Source organism: Macaca nemestrina, chromosome 19 (genome assembly GCF_043159975.1).
Source record: "Macaca nemestrina isolate mMacNem1 chromosome 19, mMacNem.hap1, whole genome shotgun sequence".
Classification (NCBI taxonomy): domain Eukaryota; kingdom Metazoa; phylum Chordata; class Mammalia; order Primates; family Cercopithecidae; genus Macaca; species Macaca nemestrina.
This window is the reverse complement of record NC_092143.1, coordinates 83,343,176-83,359,537: the sequence shown is the minus strand read 5'-3', so window position 1 is coordinate 83,359,537 and position 16,362 is coordinate 83,343,176. Positions and strand designations below refer to the sequence as shown.

The 16,362-nt window shown below is 42.2% G+C and overlaps 1 long non-coding RNA gene and 1 pseudogene across 9 annotated transcripts in view; one reads left to right on the top strand and one right to left on the bottom strand.

Moving 5' to 3' along the window:
* The window catches only part of LOC139360086 (uncharacterized), a 48,335-nt gene that overhangs the window by 17,271 nt on the left and 14,702 nt on the right, over positions 1 to 16,362 (bottom strand). The window lies entirely within an intron of this gene.
* Positions 2,662 to 14,555, top strand: LOC105478970 (WD repeat-containing protein 89-like; annotated as a pseudogene).

Genomic DNA, 16,362 nt, shown 5'->3' with positions numbered 1-16,362 from the left:
ACTTAGAATAATGGTCTCCAATTCCGTCCAGGTTGCTGCAAATGCCATTATTTCATTCATTTTTATGGCTGAGTAGTATTCCATGGTGTATATATAACACAATTTCTTTATGTTGATTGATGGGCATTTGGGCTGGTTCCATATTTTTGCAATTGCAAATTGTGCTGCTATAAACATGCATGTGCAAGTATCTTTTTCGTATAATGACTTCTGTTCCTCTGGGTAGATACCCAGTGGTGGGATTGCTGGATCAAATGGTAGTTCTTCCTACTTTTAGTTCTTTAAGGAATCTCCACACTGTTTTCCATAGTGGTTGTACTAGTCCACATTGCCACCAGCCATGTAAAAGTGTTCCCTTTTCACCACATCCCCACCAACATCTATTATTCTTTTGATTTTTTTTTTTTTTTTTTTTTTAATTGTGGCCATTCTTGCAGGAGTAAGGTGGTATTGCATTGTGGTTTTGCTCTTTGTTTGTTTGTTTGAGACAGAGTCTCACTCCGACACCCTGGCTGGAGTACCGTGGCACAATCTCAGCTCACTGCAGCCTCCACTTCCCAGGTTTAAGCATTTTTCATGCCTCAGCCTCCCGAGTAGCAGGCATTACAGGTGCCCACCATCATGCCCAGCTAATTTTTGTATTTTTAGTGAAGACAGGGGTTTCACCATGTTGGCCAGGCTGGTTTCAAACTCCTGACCTCAAGTGATCCTCCTGCCTTGGCCTCCCAAAGTGGCATTGTGGTTTTGATTTGCATTTCCCTGATAATTAGTGATGCTGAGCATTTTTTCATGTTTGTTGGCCATTTGTGTACCTTGTTTTGAGAACTGTCTATTCATGTCCTTAGCCTACTTTTTGATGGGATTGTTGATATTTTTCTTGTTAATTTGAGTTCCTTGTAGATTCTGGATATTAGTCCTTTGTCAGATGTATAGATTGTGAAGATTTTCTCCCACTCTGTGGGTTGTCTGTTTACTCTGCTGATTGTTTCTTTTGCTGTGCAGAAGTTTTTTAGTTTAATTAAGTCCCATCTATTTGTCTTTGTTTTTGTTGCATTTGCTTTTGGGTTCTTGGTCATGAAGTCTTTGCCTAAGCTAATGTCTAGAAGGGTTTTTCCAATGTTATCGTCTATAAATTTTATGGTTTCAGGTCTTAGATTTAAGTCTTGATCCATCTTGAGTTGATTTTTGTATAATGCAAAAGGTGAGGATCCAGTTTCATTCTACCACGTGTCTTGCCAATTATCCCAGCACCATTTGTTAAATAGGGTGTTCTTTCCCCACTTCATGTTTTTGTTTGCTTTGTCAAAGATCAGTTGGCTGCAGGTATTTGGGTTTATTTCTGGGTTCTCTATTCTGTTCCATTGGTCTATTTGCCTATTTTTATACCAGTACCATGCTGTTTTGGTGACTATGGCCTTGTAGTATAGTTTGAAGTAGACAATGTGATACCTCCAGATTTGTTCTTTTTGCTTAGTCTTGCTTTGGCTATGCAAGCTCTTTTTTGGTTCCATTCCATATGAATTTTAGGATAGCTTTTTCTAGTTCTGTGAAGAATTATGGTGGTATTTTGATGGAAACTGCATTGAATTTGTAGATTGCTTTTGGCAGTATGATCATTTTCACAATATTGGTTCTACCCATCCGTGAGCATGGGATGTGTTTCCATTTGTTTGTGTCATCTATGATTTCTTTCAGCAGTGTTTTGTAGTTTTCCTTCTAGAGGTCTTTCACCTCCTCAGTTAGGTATATTCCTAAGTATTTTGCTTTATTTATTTTTGCAGCTATTGTGAAAGGGATTGAGTTCTTGATTTAATGCTCAGCTTGGTTGCCGATGGTGTATGGCAGAGCTACTGACTTGGGTGCATTAATTTTGTATTCTGAAACTTTGCTGAATTCCATCAGTTCTAGGAGCTTTTGGGGAGAGTCTTTAGGGTTTTCTAGGTATACGATCATATCATCAGCAAACAGTGACAGTTTGACTTCTTCTTTAGCAGTCTGGATTATTTCTTTCTCTTGTCTGCTTTGGTTAGGACTCCCAGTACTATGTTGAATAGAAGTAGTGAGAGTGGGCATCCTTGTCTTGTTCCAGTTCTCAGGGGAGATACTTTCAACTTTTCCCCATTTAGTATTATGTTGACTGTGGGTTTGTCACTGATGGCCTTTACTACATTAAGATGTGTCCCTTCTATGCCTATTTTGCTGAGGGATTTAATCATAAATGGATGCTGGGTTTTGTCAAATGCTTTTTCTGCATCTATTGCGATGATCATGTGATTTTTGTTTTTATTCTGTTTATGTGGTGTATCACATTTATTTACTTGCATGTGTTAAACCATCCCTGCATCCCTGGTGTGAAACCCACTTGATCATGGTGGAGTATCTTTTTTACATGCCGTTGGATTCAGTTAGTCAATATTTTGTTAAGGATTTTTGCATCATTATTTGCAAAGATTCAATAAGAATCTGTCCTCCTTTTTCATTAGGATATAATTGGACTAATTGTGTGACCAAATTGTTTGGATTTTTATGGTGTTATATTTGAGAAAAAATTGTGTATGATCAGGTGTGATAAATGCCTCATGGAGGACCAAAGGCAGAACTTCAGACTGGTGTCCACGCCCATAAGGCCCTCCCTCTACCCAGAGCAGGCTGAGGGCCCACATGCCGTGGGAAACAGCGGGGACACTGGGAATGTTTAGACCTGGGAGGAGAGGCGTGTGGAGGGCTCAGCAAATGTCTTCAAAGAGGCACGGCTGGAGGAACCCTTCCTGGGGTTCTCCGCCGTTATGTACGGGCCACACCCTGAGGCGGCTCCTTCCCCTTCAGTGTTCCCCACCAGACACATCCGGGCGGCCCGATTTTCTGTTCCCTTGAACTGGGCTCCTCTCCTGCAGACCCTCTGTCTGCCATTTGTGCCGGGATTCCCAGAGCCCCAGCTTCCCCATGGGGCGAATCGGATCAGCCATTTGCCTCAGAAAAACCCTTTCTCATACTCGGGAGGCTGAGGCAGGAGGATCACTTGGGGCCAGGAGTTCAAGGCTGCAGTGAGCTGTGATCGCACTGCTGCACTCCAGTCTGGGCAACAGAGCCAGCTTGACGTGGCCTCCCGGCCTCTCCTCTCTCCTCCGGGACTCTGACGCTTCCATTCCCACAGGGCATGGGGTTTCACACACTTCCAGGCCTCAGGGCTTGTAGTGCCCACCTCCCGCCCGGTGTGCCCCTTCCTTGGCACAGACGCTCCCAACTCCCTCACCAGGCTGCTGCTGTGGAACGGGCTTCCTGACCCCATGGCCTCCGTGGCTGTGCTTTCACCCCGTCCCACTTATAACCATGGTGTGTGGCTCAGGCCCCTGCCTGGACATCCTCTCATTTTGGCATCCAGCAAAGAGCACAACCTATGGAAAATGCACACAACTGTGCTAAAAAACAAACAAATCAAATCTGGTCTAAGTCTCTCATTTTGCAACAGAAAAAGAGAAGTTGTTAAGAAGTAGCGTGACTTGCCTGAGATCCTACAACCAGTTAGTGGCAAAGCTGGGACGAAATCCTAACTCTCTCTGGGCCACTCCTACCTGCCTTCTCTTAACACCTGCAATTCCTGGTGGCTGTGAGGACCAAGCTGGAACTGATGCCCTCAGCTCCCGGCAGGTACCCGGGGTCTGTGTGCGAGAGAAAGCTGCTTAAATAGCAGTGATGCCAGGGCACAAAGCCCGACAGGTGGGGGACCCAGGCCCCGCCCTCAGCCCTCCCCACTGCCTCACCTCCTGGGATGTGTGATCTAGGCAGAGTCTTCAGTGCTGCAAGGCACAGGATGGTGCTGGCTGTCTGGGGGGATAGGAGGAAGAGGTGGAGGTGGAGAAGAGGATGGTGATGATAGATAATAGCTATTACCCAACATCAAAATTCTTGCCTTCCAAAGTGGGTCTCTCACTTCTGGGACTACATGGCCAAAGGCCAGGACCCCCGTGGGAGGCAGGGAGAGGATTCTTTCCTTAGGGAGAGAGCTGGGCCACGTGGACTCTGCACCCCCTTCAAAGCCAGGGCTCCCACCAGGACTGGACACACGGACCTGAGTACACTGCTGTGGGGAGGCTGCCCAGAGCTGAGAGTTGGGCTCCAAGGCCAGGCTGACTTCACGTCCTGCTGCATGGTTCCACAAAGGGGTCCCAAGGAGCCCATGCCCACAAGGCTTCGAGGTCATCTCAGCACTTACAGAACAGCCACGCATCCCCGGACCCCCAAGATCTATTCTTGAGACTTCTTATGGCTCAGTGTATTTGAGCCAGCAGGCAGCTCACTCTCTCCGTGTTTCCCCAGGCACCATGTGCCGATGGTGACATGCTGACTCCTCTGGCAACTAGCATCATGCAGAGGGTCTCACTGTGAATCACAAGACTGAAGGGACAGTGCTTCCCAACAAACAGAACGCACAGAAACACGAAATTCAAACCCCTCGTCTTGACATGCTAAGCCCTGTCCTCATTGATGGCTACAATGGAGTGGTGATACCCTGAGGACAGAATGTGTGGCTCCAGTAGCTTGGAGTCCAATCACTGCTGTTAACCTGCCGCTAACCAACTCTGGAACCCTGCATTCTCGGGAGGTAATCTTGTACATAGACCGAGAAAGAGTCGGTTTAGGGGGCAAGCCAGCCATCGAGGGGGAGAGAAAAGAGGCCTAGAGGAAGGATGTAGAGACCTGGGCTCTGGTCCTGGATACGCCCCCATGTCCTGTGCAATTAGAGCCGGTCACTTAAGCACACCCTCAGCTTCCTTACCTGGGAAGTGGGGATAATAATACTTGCTCCGGGAGGCTGAGGCAGGAGAATGGCGTAAACCCGGGAGGTGGAGCTTGCAGTGAGCTGAGATCTGGCCACTGCACTCCAGCCTGGGTGACAGAGCGAGACTCCGTCTCAAAAAAAAAAATAATAATAATACTTGCTCATCTCACTTTGCAAGATTATTCAAGTCAAATGATCATCTCCTTAGCCAATACTATAAGCAATGCACACTTGTTTGAGGATTTATTACCTGGTAAGCAGCCCTTTTATTTTTTTCTCTGAAAGGATTTTAATCCTTTAGCCATTGAGAGAGCCAACCCTGGATTACCCTTGCCAAAATACATCACTTCCTACTCAAAAACACACCTCACTTCACACCACTGAACCGGACACTTAAAAATGGTTAGAATGGTAAATGTATGAGGTGTATATTTTACCACCCTCGCCACACACATACATCACTTCCTATTCCCGCATCTCACCATGGAATATTCCTCCCACTACTGCACTCTTGGAGTCCCCCGGCAGCTGGCTCCAGCCCCGCCCTCCCATGGTGCCTCGCCGGCCTGCATCAGGCCACAGGCCCCTCCTTCGTCCCCACATCGGGACACCTCTCACCCAGTGACTGCAACTACTGGGGACCCTTTGCATCCCCAACAAGAGTGCCACCGCCAGAATGCGCAGACTGGGACCCTTCGCACATCGGTCAGTACTTTATGCAAGAGAGACACTCGGTGTGTGTTTGGCAATTGGCCGAGTTCTCTGTCCACAGTGAAGGAAGGGGATGAGGCTCAGGCCTGCAAAGGACATGACTCCTTAGAAGTAGTGGTCGTCTCGCTCCTCACCATGTGGGCTTTATTCACCGCTTCCCTGTGACGCTCATACTTGTTTTCTATTGCTGTCACAAAAAGTCACCACAGGGAAGTGGCATCGCCAACACGGTGGGATAAGACGCCTCAAGTATCATTCCTCCCGAGACGCCGACTTAACAATATATGGCCCAAAAAGTCTGAATGAGAACTCCAGAAACCACTGAAGAAGTGGCAGCGCCCCAGGCAAACTCAAAGCCAGAACAGCCACTTTGAAGAAGGTACGAAAAGCCATTTTATTTCAACCCCAAAAGCCATTCCTCAAAGCAGCACAATCAGCAGAAAGCACCCGGTTCACAGCATCTCCCTCAAGGGAAAGAAGAGACTGGAACACGTGTCCAACATTCCAACTTTTCAGGGAGGGGCGTGGTTTTGTCCCACTGGAACTGGACCGCCCTGCAGCTGATAATACACTTTGGACATCCTGGGAGCCACAGGGAACCAGCTCGGCGGCTTCAGCAGCCCCAAGCGATCTGCAATACTCCAGGCAGACACCAGAGGGAGCAAGAGATCACAAGCTCCTGAAAAGAAACCAGAAAACCTGGGAAATTACACACACGCCCAGAGAGGACACATCCCAAAGGCTGGACAGGCCTCTGGAATCTCCCACCCAGATGACTGGGGAAAGTTTTCCCTTTATGAAGCCAGACCTAAAAGACTGCAATAGGTGGCTGGTGTTCCAAATGCACAAATCACAGCATGAAATAATAAGACCCACGGAGAAGCAAGAAAACATGGTTGAATCAAAGGAAAAAAATAAATCTCCAGAAACTGACTCTAAATGAATAGAGGTCGATGAATTACCTCAAAAATAATTTCAAATATTTCTCTTAAAGAAATTCAATATACTACAAGAGAACACAGATTAACAACTAAATTAAATCAGGAAAACAATGCATGAACAAAATGAGGTTATCAACAAAGAGATAAAAACTGCAAAAAAAAAAAAAAAAAGAGAGAGAGAGAGAGAACTAAGCATAAATTCTAGAGCTGATGAATCCAATAAGTGAACTGAAAAATTCACTACAGGGGCCAGGTGCAGTGGCTCAAACATATAATCCCAGCATTTTGGGAGTCCAAAGCAGGCAGATAACTTGAGTCCAGGAGTTCAAGACCAGCCTGGACAACATGGACAACATGGTGAAGCCCCATCTCTACCAAAAACATATAAAAATTAGCCAGGCATGGTGACATGTGCCTGTAGTCCCAGGTACTTGGGAAGCTGAGGATTGTTTGAGCCCAGGAGGTGGAGGTTGCAGTGAGCTGACATCATGCCATTGCAGTCCATCCTGAGGGATAGAGCCAGACACACACACACAAAAAAAAAAAGAAAAGAAAAAGGAAAGTTTAGTACAGAGATTCAACAGCAGACTTGATCAAGCAAACAAAGAACAAAAGAATAAGCGAACCTGAAGACAGGTTTTTTGAAATTATTAAAGTAGAGAAATGAAAGGAAAAAGAATGATGAAAAGTAAAGAAAGCCTAAGGGAATTATACAACACCATCAAGCCAACCAATACATGTCATATGAAAGTCCCAGACAGAGATAAGAGAGGGAAAGGGGCAGAGAGCTTATTTGGAAAAACAATGGCTGAAACCTTTCCAAATCTGAGGAAGGAAACAGATATTCAAATTCAAGAAGTTCACAGGACTCCAACTTGGATGAACACAAACAGGTCCACAGTTTGGTTATAATATATAGAAGTCAAAAACAAAGAAAATTTTGAAGGTATCAAGAAAAAGTGACTTGTCATATACAAGGGAGCTTCCTTGAGACTATCAGTAATTTCTAAGCAGAAACATTACAGGCCAGAAGGTAGTAGAATGATCTATTTAGAGGGCTAAAAGAAAAAAAAAAAAAACTACCAACCAGGAATACTACAACCAGTAAAACTGTCTTCAGACTTGAAGGCAAGAACTTCCTGTTTCAAAATGGCAGTGTAGAAGCAAGCTGGCTTCACTCCCATCAACCTCCTGTCCCAGAAAACTGAAAAATATATCTATACGGCACTGAGATTCTCCCAAGCATTATCTCAGAACTCAAAAATGAAGATGAGACAGTTCCCACAGCCACAGATAAAGAAACTCTGAGTAGCCGGGCGCAGTGGCTCACGCCTGTAATCCCAGCACTTTGGGAGGTCGAGACGGGCAGATCACGAGGTCAGGAGATCGAGACCATCCTGGCCAACACGGTGAAACCCCGTTTCTACTAAAAATACAAAAAATTAGCCGGGCGAGGTGGCGGGCGCCTGTAGTCCCAGCTGCTTGGGAGGCTGAGGCAGGAGAATGGCGTGAACCCAGGAGGCGGAGCTTGCAGTGAGCCAAGATCGCTCCACTGCACTCCAGCCTGGGTGACAGAGCGAGACTCCGTCTCAAAAAAAAATAAAAATTAAAAAAAAAAAAAACTCTGAGCAGACAGCGAGAACTGGACTTTCACATTTGTGATGCCCCTTCCCCCATACTGCCTATCGCCAAGCACATGGAAAAATTTCCTCTCAACTCATAGTTTCTACACTGGAAAAAGTGAGATCGAGGTGGACAACCAGCTCCCCCACTGTCTTGGATTCTCTGGCACATCTGACCCTGCCTTAGCCCATGGAAAGCATTATGAGTGCCTGAAGGGAGAAATAGCCTTGAGGACAGGCAGAGACAAAATAGGCAGGCAGGACCACCATCCCCAGCCCTGGAACTCTGCTCTGTAACCTGGCTAAAGAAGACACCAAATCAGAGAGGCTGTTCAGCAGCACCACATGTAAAAGATTCACTTCACAGCTCTCCTGGGCACAAACCCCTTGCCAGCCCTCCCATACTGGTGGAACATCCTCTTTGGGGCCTCCCCCATTCAAGAAGGGCAGCATTCATGTCGTTCATTACAGCTGGGTGGACCTGGATTTAAGGCACCACCCACAACTGTAAAGGAACCAGGCAACCTCGTGGTAAAGAAGCTCTGCAGACACAAACCCAATACAAGCCAGACAAAGACGACTTACTTAAATAACCCCTCAATGCAAAGATGTAGACTACATCCACAAGAAACAACTGTGAACAGGGAACCATGACCTCCCCAAATAGAAAAAGCAAGGAACCAGTGACTGACCCCAATAAGATGGCAATATGTGAGCTCTCTGACCGAGAATCCAAAACTGTGGGGTTTTTTGTTTGTTTTTAGAGACAGAGCCCAGGCTGGGATGCAGTGTCATAATCTTAGTTCACTGCAACCTCAAACTCTTGGATTCAAGCAATCCTCTCAAGTAGCTAGGACTACAGGTGTATGCCACCATACCTGGCTAATTTCTTTTTTAATTATCTTTATGTAAAAATGTAGTCTCACTATTTTTTTCCAGCCTGGTCTCAAACTCCTGGCCTCAAGTAGGTCTCCTATCTCAGATTCTCAAAGCACTGGGATTATAGGTGTGAGCCATCATGCTCGGCCCAAAACTGCAGTTTTAAGGAAACTCAATGATCTTCATGATAACACAGAAAAGCAATTGAGAAATTTAACAAAGAGATTGAAATAATTAAAAAGATCACACACAACTCTTAGAACTGAGAAATGCATGTACTGAACTGAAAAGTTATTAGAGGCTTTCAACAGCAGAATAGATGAATCACAGGAAAGAATCAATGAGGTTGAAGACAGCCTATTTGAAAATACATAGTATGAGGAGAAAAGACAAAAAAAGAGTGAAAATGAATAAAGATTACCTATAAAATATAGAAAATTACTTTAAAAAAACAAACTTAATAATTATTGGTGTTCAAGAGGGAGTTGAACAAGAGTAAGGGGAGTAGAAAGTATATTCAAAAAGAAAAATAGAAAACTTTCCAAACCTTGAGAAAGATATAAATAACCAGGTACAAGAAGGTGAGAGATCACCAGATTTGACTCAAATAAGACAAACTCTGAAACATCAAGAACAAAGAAAAGGTCCTAAAACCAGCAAGAGAACAGAAGTAAGTAAATCACACGTAAAGGAGCTACGATTTGTCCAGCAACAGACTTCTCAATGGCAACCACACAAGCCAAGAAAGAGTGAGGCCACATTGTCAAAGTGATGAAATAAAAAAAACCCTGCCATTCAACAATACTGTACCCAGCAAAGTTATCCTTCAAATATGAAGAAGAGATAGTCTTTTTCAAACAAAACAGAGTTCACCACCACCACACCCATCTTACAAGAAATGCTAAAGATAGTTCTTTAATCTGAAAAGAAAAACCACTAAAATGCCAAAAGAAAAAAATAAAAAATGAAAAACATTTGAAGGTATAAAACCTACAGGTAAAATTAAATATTCAGCTCAGACAAACCCAGTATACCCTAATATTGCAATTGTGTTGTGCAGTCCACTCATAGCTCTAGCATGAAGTCCAAAAGACAAATATATCAAAAACAATCATAGTTATTATAGCAGCCTGTTAAGAAATAGATAATGTAAAAATATGTAAATTGAGACAACTAAAAGTTAAAATATGGGGGGATGGAGTTAAAGTGCAGAATTATTTTTTTTCTTTGTAATCTAAGATAAGTTGTCATCTCTTCAAAATAACTTATAAGATGCTTTTTATAAGCTTCATGGTAGCCATAATCGAAAACCTATATAGATTTCCTAAAAATAAGAAGAAACAAATTAAAACATGCTACAAGACAAAATAAGTTACCAACAAAAGAAGGTAGCAAGAAAGGAAGAAAAGGAGAAAGGATGTACAAGACAATCAGAAAACAAGCAACAGAATGACAATAGTAAATCCTCACTTATGATTAATAACACTGAACATAAAAGGACTCAGTCCTCTTAGATAAAAGGCATAAAACGGCTGAATCAATAAAGAAACTAGACCCAAATATATGCTGCCTACAAGAAACCACCTTCACCTATAAAGACACACATAGATTGACGGTGAGGGGGTAGGAAAAATATTCCATGGGACTGGAAACTAAAAAAGAGCAGATGTAGCTATATTTATCTCAGACTACAAGTCAAAGACTAAAAAGATACAAAGAAGGTCACTGTTTAATGATAACAGTAAATTCAACAACAGAATATAACAATTATAAATATGTATGCACCCAATACCAGAGCACCCGAGTATATAAAAGCAAACATTAACATATCTAAACGGAGAGATAGACTGAAATGTAATAGTAGGGGACTTTAACACCCTACTCATTAATGGACAGATTATCCAGACAGAAAGCCAAAAAAAAAAAATTTAAACTATACCCAAGACTTACTAGGCCTAACTGACATTTACAGAACATTTCACCCAATTATTACAGAATACACATTCTTTTCATCAGCACATGGGAATAATCTCCAAAATAAACCGTATCTTAGGCCACAAAACAAGTCTCAACAAATTCAAAAATGCAGAAATCATATCAAGTATGTGTTTCTGACCATGATGGAATAATAGTAGAAATCAATAAGAGGAACCTCAGAAACTTCATAAGCACATGGAAATTAAACAATGTGCTCCTGAATGATCAATGGGTTAATGAAGGAATTTAAAAGGAAATTTAAAAATTTCTTGAAACAAATGAAAATGAAAATACAACATACCAAAATCTATGGGATGTGACAGAAGCAGTACTAACAGGGAAGTTTATAGCAATAAATGGCTATATCAAAAATGTAGAAAGACTTCGAATAAACAACCTAAAATACACCTCAAGGAATTAGAAAAGCAAGAACAAACCAAACCCAAAATTAGTAGAAAGAAAGAAATAATAAAGATCAGAGCAAAAATAAACAAAATTGAGACTTAAAAAAAATACAGAAATCAACAAAATGAGAAGTTGTGTTTTTTTAAAAAGAAAAGATGAAAGTCTTTAGCTAGACTAAGAGAAAAATGAAAGAAGACCCAAATAGATAAAATTAGAAACAAAAAAGGAGACATAACAACTAGGCCACAGAAATACAAAGAATCATTGGAGACTATTGTGAATAACTATATGCCAACAAATCAGAAAGCATAGAAGAAATGGATACATTCCTGGACACATTCACCCCATCAAGATTGAACTATGAAGAAATAGAAAACTTCAACAAACCAAAAATGAGTAAGAAGATAAAAGCCATAATAAAAAGTTTTCTGTGAAAAAAAGAAAGCGGCCAGGCTCAGTGGCTCACGCCTGTAATCCCAGCACTTTGGAAGGCTGAGGTGGGCAGATCACGAGGTCAGGAGATCGAGACCATCCTGGCTAACACGGTGAAACTCCATCTCTACTAAAAAAATACAGGAAAAAAAAAAATTAGCCGGGTGTGGTGTCAGGCACCTGTAGTCCCAGTTACTCGGGTGGCTGAGGCAGGAGAATGGTGTGAACCCGGGAGGTAGAGCTTGCAGTGAGCTGAGATCATGCCACTGCACTCCAGCCTGGGCGACAGAGTGAGACTATGTCTCAAAAAAAAAAAAAAAAAAAAAGCCTAGATATAATGGCTTCACTGTTGAATTCTACCAAACGTTTTACAAAAAACTAGAACCAATTCTACTCAAACCCCTAAAAAAAAATTGAAGTAGAGGGAATACTTCCTAACTTGTTCTCTGAAGCCATCATTTCCCTGATACCAAAACCAGACAAGGACACAACAAAAAAAGAAAATGGTAAGTCAGTATCACTGATTGAACATAGAGGCAAAAATCTTCAACAAAATACTAGCAAATTGAATTTAACAACACATTAAAGTGATTATTCACCATGGTCAAATGGGATCTATCCCAGAGATGCAAGGATGGTTTAACATATACAAATCAATAAATGTGATACATCACATTAATAGAACCAAGAACAAAAACTATATGATCATCTCAACACATCCAGAAAAAGCATTCAATAAAACTCAGCATCCCTTTGTGATAAAACCCATCATCAAACTGAGTATAAAGGGAACATACCTCAAAATAATATAGGCTATATATAACAGTTCCACAGCTTATATGGTACTGAATAGGGAAAAATTGAAGGCCCTTCCTCTAACATATGGAACAAGTCAAACACCTACTTTCAACCCTTTCTTTTTTTGAAACAGAGTCTCGCTCTGTCACCTAGGCTGGAGTGCAGTGGTGTGATCTCAGCTCACTGCAACCTTCACCTCCTGGGTTCAAGTTATTCTCATGCCTCAGCCTCACAAGTAGCTGGGATTACGGGCATGCACCACTGTGTCTGCCTAATTTTTATATTTTTAGTAGAGACGGGGTTTCTCCATGTTACCCAGGCTAGTCTTGAATTCCTGGCCTCAAGCAATCTGTCTACCTCGGCCTCCCAGAGTGCTGAGATTACAGGTGTGAGCCTCTGCACCTGGCTACTTTCACCATTTTTATTCAACATAATACTGTAAGTCCTAACCAGAGCAATTAGGCAAGGGAAAGAAATAAATGACATCCAAATTGGAAAGAATTAAGACAAATTAGCATTTTTCACAGATGACGTGATCTTACACTTAGAAAAATCTAAAGACTCCACCAAAAAACTGTTAGAACTGATAAACAAATCCAGTAAAGTTGCAGGATACAAAATCAACATACAAAAATCAGTAGGAGTTACATATGCCAAGAATAAACAATCTGAAAAAGAAATCAAGAAAGAAATCCGGGAGCCTGCATTTTCTCCAGTACTCACTGGGGGCCAACTGCTGAGGTATTTGGCTGTTATAAATAAAGTTGTGATGAACACGTGTACAAGTGTTTGTATGGACATAAGTTGTTATTTCTCTTGAGTAAATACCTAAAAGTGGGATTTCTGGAGTTTTACTATCCTTGGATGCTACTGTTGATATGGAAAAGACTGAGGAACAGTTTGCTAATCTGCACATTGTTTTTTTTTTTGTTTTTTTTGTTTTTTTTTTTTTTTTGAGACGGAGTCTCGCTCTGTCGCCCAGGCTGGAGTGCAGTGGCGCGATCTCGGCTCACTGCAAGCTCCGCCTCCCGGGTTCACGCCATTCTCCTGCCTCAGCCTCCCAAGTAGCTGGGACTACAGGCGCCCACAACCGCGCCCGGCTAATTTTTTGTATTTTTAGTAGAGACGGGGTTTCACCGTGGTCTCGATCTCTTGACCTTGTGATCCGCCCGCCTCGGCCTCCCAAAGTGCTGGGATTACAGGCGTGAGCCACCGCGCCCGGCCTGCACATTGTTAAACATTCCTCAGGAACCAAAAAACCCACTTAACTTCTTGGCATAGACATATCAAAGACTGTGCAAGCAGGAAAATAAAACTTGGTTGCTGTTTTATATTCTAATGGATCAATCAGAATATATGATAGAGAAAGATTAAATGTACTCTGAGAATTTAGTGGATATCCTGGACTTCTTAATCGAGTGAAATTTTTGCGAATTCCTGTGACAGTGTATATTCAGGATATACTGATGGCACTGTAAAATGTTGGGAAGCTCGAGTAGCCAGTGAAAAACCTGTCCAGCTCTTCAAGGATTACCCCTCCAATACTTTTATCCATTTTGATATTAACTGTAGTGATCATATTATTTGTGCTGGTACAGAAAAGTTGATGATGATGCATGGTTGTTGTTTTGGGATGCAAGGATGAATTCTCAGGATTTATGTACAACTAAAGACGCGAATGGTGCATATTCAGAGACACATAGCGATGATGTCACTCAAGTACATTTCCATCCCAGCAATCCCAACATGGTAGTCTCAGGTTCACCTGATGGCCTGGTAAATGTATTTGATATTAATGTTGATAATGAAGAGGATGCACTGGTTACAACCTGAAACTCAATTTCATCAGTCAGCCGTATCAGTTGGTCTGGTAAAGGTTACAGACAGATATACCGCATGACACATGGTGAAAGATTTTATTGGTGGGATCTTAATCATCTGGGAAAAGGGAGAAAGCAGTTTTTCTTCAATGGGTCTAGAGTTTCAGTTTTACCAGACGAAAATTTCTAGAACTCTGATGCACACAAGGTACTTACAGTGAACACTACTAAACTGCGTGCCTAGAAACGGTTAAAATGGTAAAATTTATATGTTTTTGTCCACAATTTTTAAAAAAGAAGTTCTATGATGACATAGACCATTACTGTATCTCCAGGGTCTAACACAAGTCTGGCACATAATAGATGTGAACTAAATACTTGCTAAATGAAGGAATTAATAACTATAAAGCCTATGGTCTTAATTATTGTACAATATTCTCTTTCTAAAATAGTAATAACCACTATATATATATATATATATAAATTGTTATTTATAGAATGAGGGAGGGAACTGGGTATTGGAAACAACAGATGGAAGTTAGACTAATCGGAATGTACTTTCCTTTGTTGCTGATTTCGATTCCTTTGTTTTAGATTTGATTTTAGAACCATGTAAACATTTTACATAATAATTAGAAATCAGGCCGGGCGCGGTGGCTCAAGCCTGTAATCCCAGCACTTTGGGAGGCCGAGATGGGCGGATCACGAGGTCAGGAGATCGAGACCATCCTGGCTAACAAGGTGAAACCCCACCTCAACTAAAAAATACAAAAAATAACTAGCCGGGCGAGGTGGCGGGCGCCTGTAGTCCCAGCTACTCGGGAGGCTGAGGCAGGAGAATGGCGTAAACCCGGGAGGCGGAGCTTGCAGTGAGCTGAGATCCGGCCACTGCATCCCAGCCTGGGCGACAGAGCGAGACTCCCTCTCAAAAAAAAAAAAAAAAAAAAAAAAAGATAATTAGAAATCAATATTAAATAAAAAATGTAAAAGCAATCCACAAAAATAAAAACAAAATAAATGAAACTAACATTTAGCATTTTTCTTTTTGTGACCGGCTTATTTCACTTAGTGTACTATCCTCAAGGTTCAAGGATTGTATGTTAATTCCATTTTTAATTGTTTGAGGAATCTCCATACTGTTTTCCATAGCAGCGGCACTGCTGTGGTTTGGATATGGTTTGTTCGTTACCGTCAAATATCATGTTGAAAGTTAATCCTCAATGTGTCAGTGTTGAGAGGCGGGGTCTAGTGAAAAGCGTTTGGGTGATGGGGGCAGATCCTTCATGAATGGCTTGGTGTTGTTTTTGCCATAATGAGTTCTTGCTCTGTTAGTTTCTGTGGGAGCTGGTTGTTAACTAGAGCCTGGCACCATCCCCTGTGCCCTCTTGCTTCCTCTCTCACCGTGTGATCTCTGCACTTGCTGGCTGTTCTTCGCTTTCTGCTCATGGTATTCTTCCCCCTGCTGAATTTGTTTTTAGTTTGTTTTTGTTTTTCTAATTTCTTGAACTGTAAAGTTAGGTTGTTGATTTGAGATCTTTGTTATTTCTTAATGTACGTGTTCTATGCTATAAACTGTTTCTTTAGTACTACTTTTGCTACTCCCATAACTTTTGTTACGTTGTGTTTTTATTGTCATTTTTTCTCAAGATATTTTGTAATTTCCTTTGTGTTTCTTCTTTGACCCATTGGTTGTTCAGAGTGTGTTGTTTAATTTCCACATATTTGGGAATTTTCTCCTTGTCCTACTACTATTGGTTTCTAGTTTCATTCCACTGTGGTTTAGAAAGATGCTTTGTATGACTTCGATCAGTCTCGCTCTGTCGCCCAGGCTGGAGTGCAGTGGCACGATCTCCGCTCACCGCAAGCTCCGCCTCCCGAGTTCACGTCATTCTCCTGCCTCAGCCTCCCAAGTAGCTGGGACTACAGGAGCCGCCACCTTGCCTGGCTAATTTTTTTGTATTTTTAGTAGAGACGGGGTTTCACTGCATTAGCCAGGA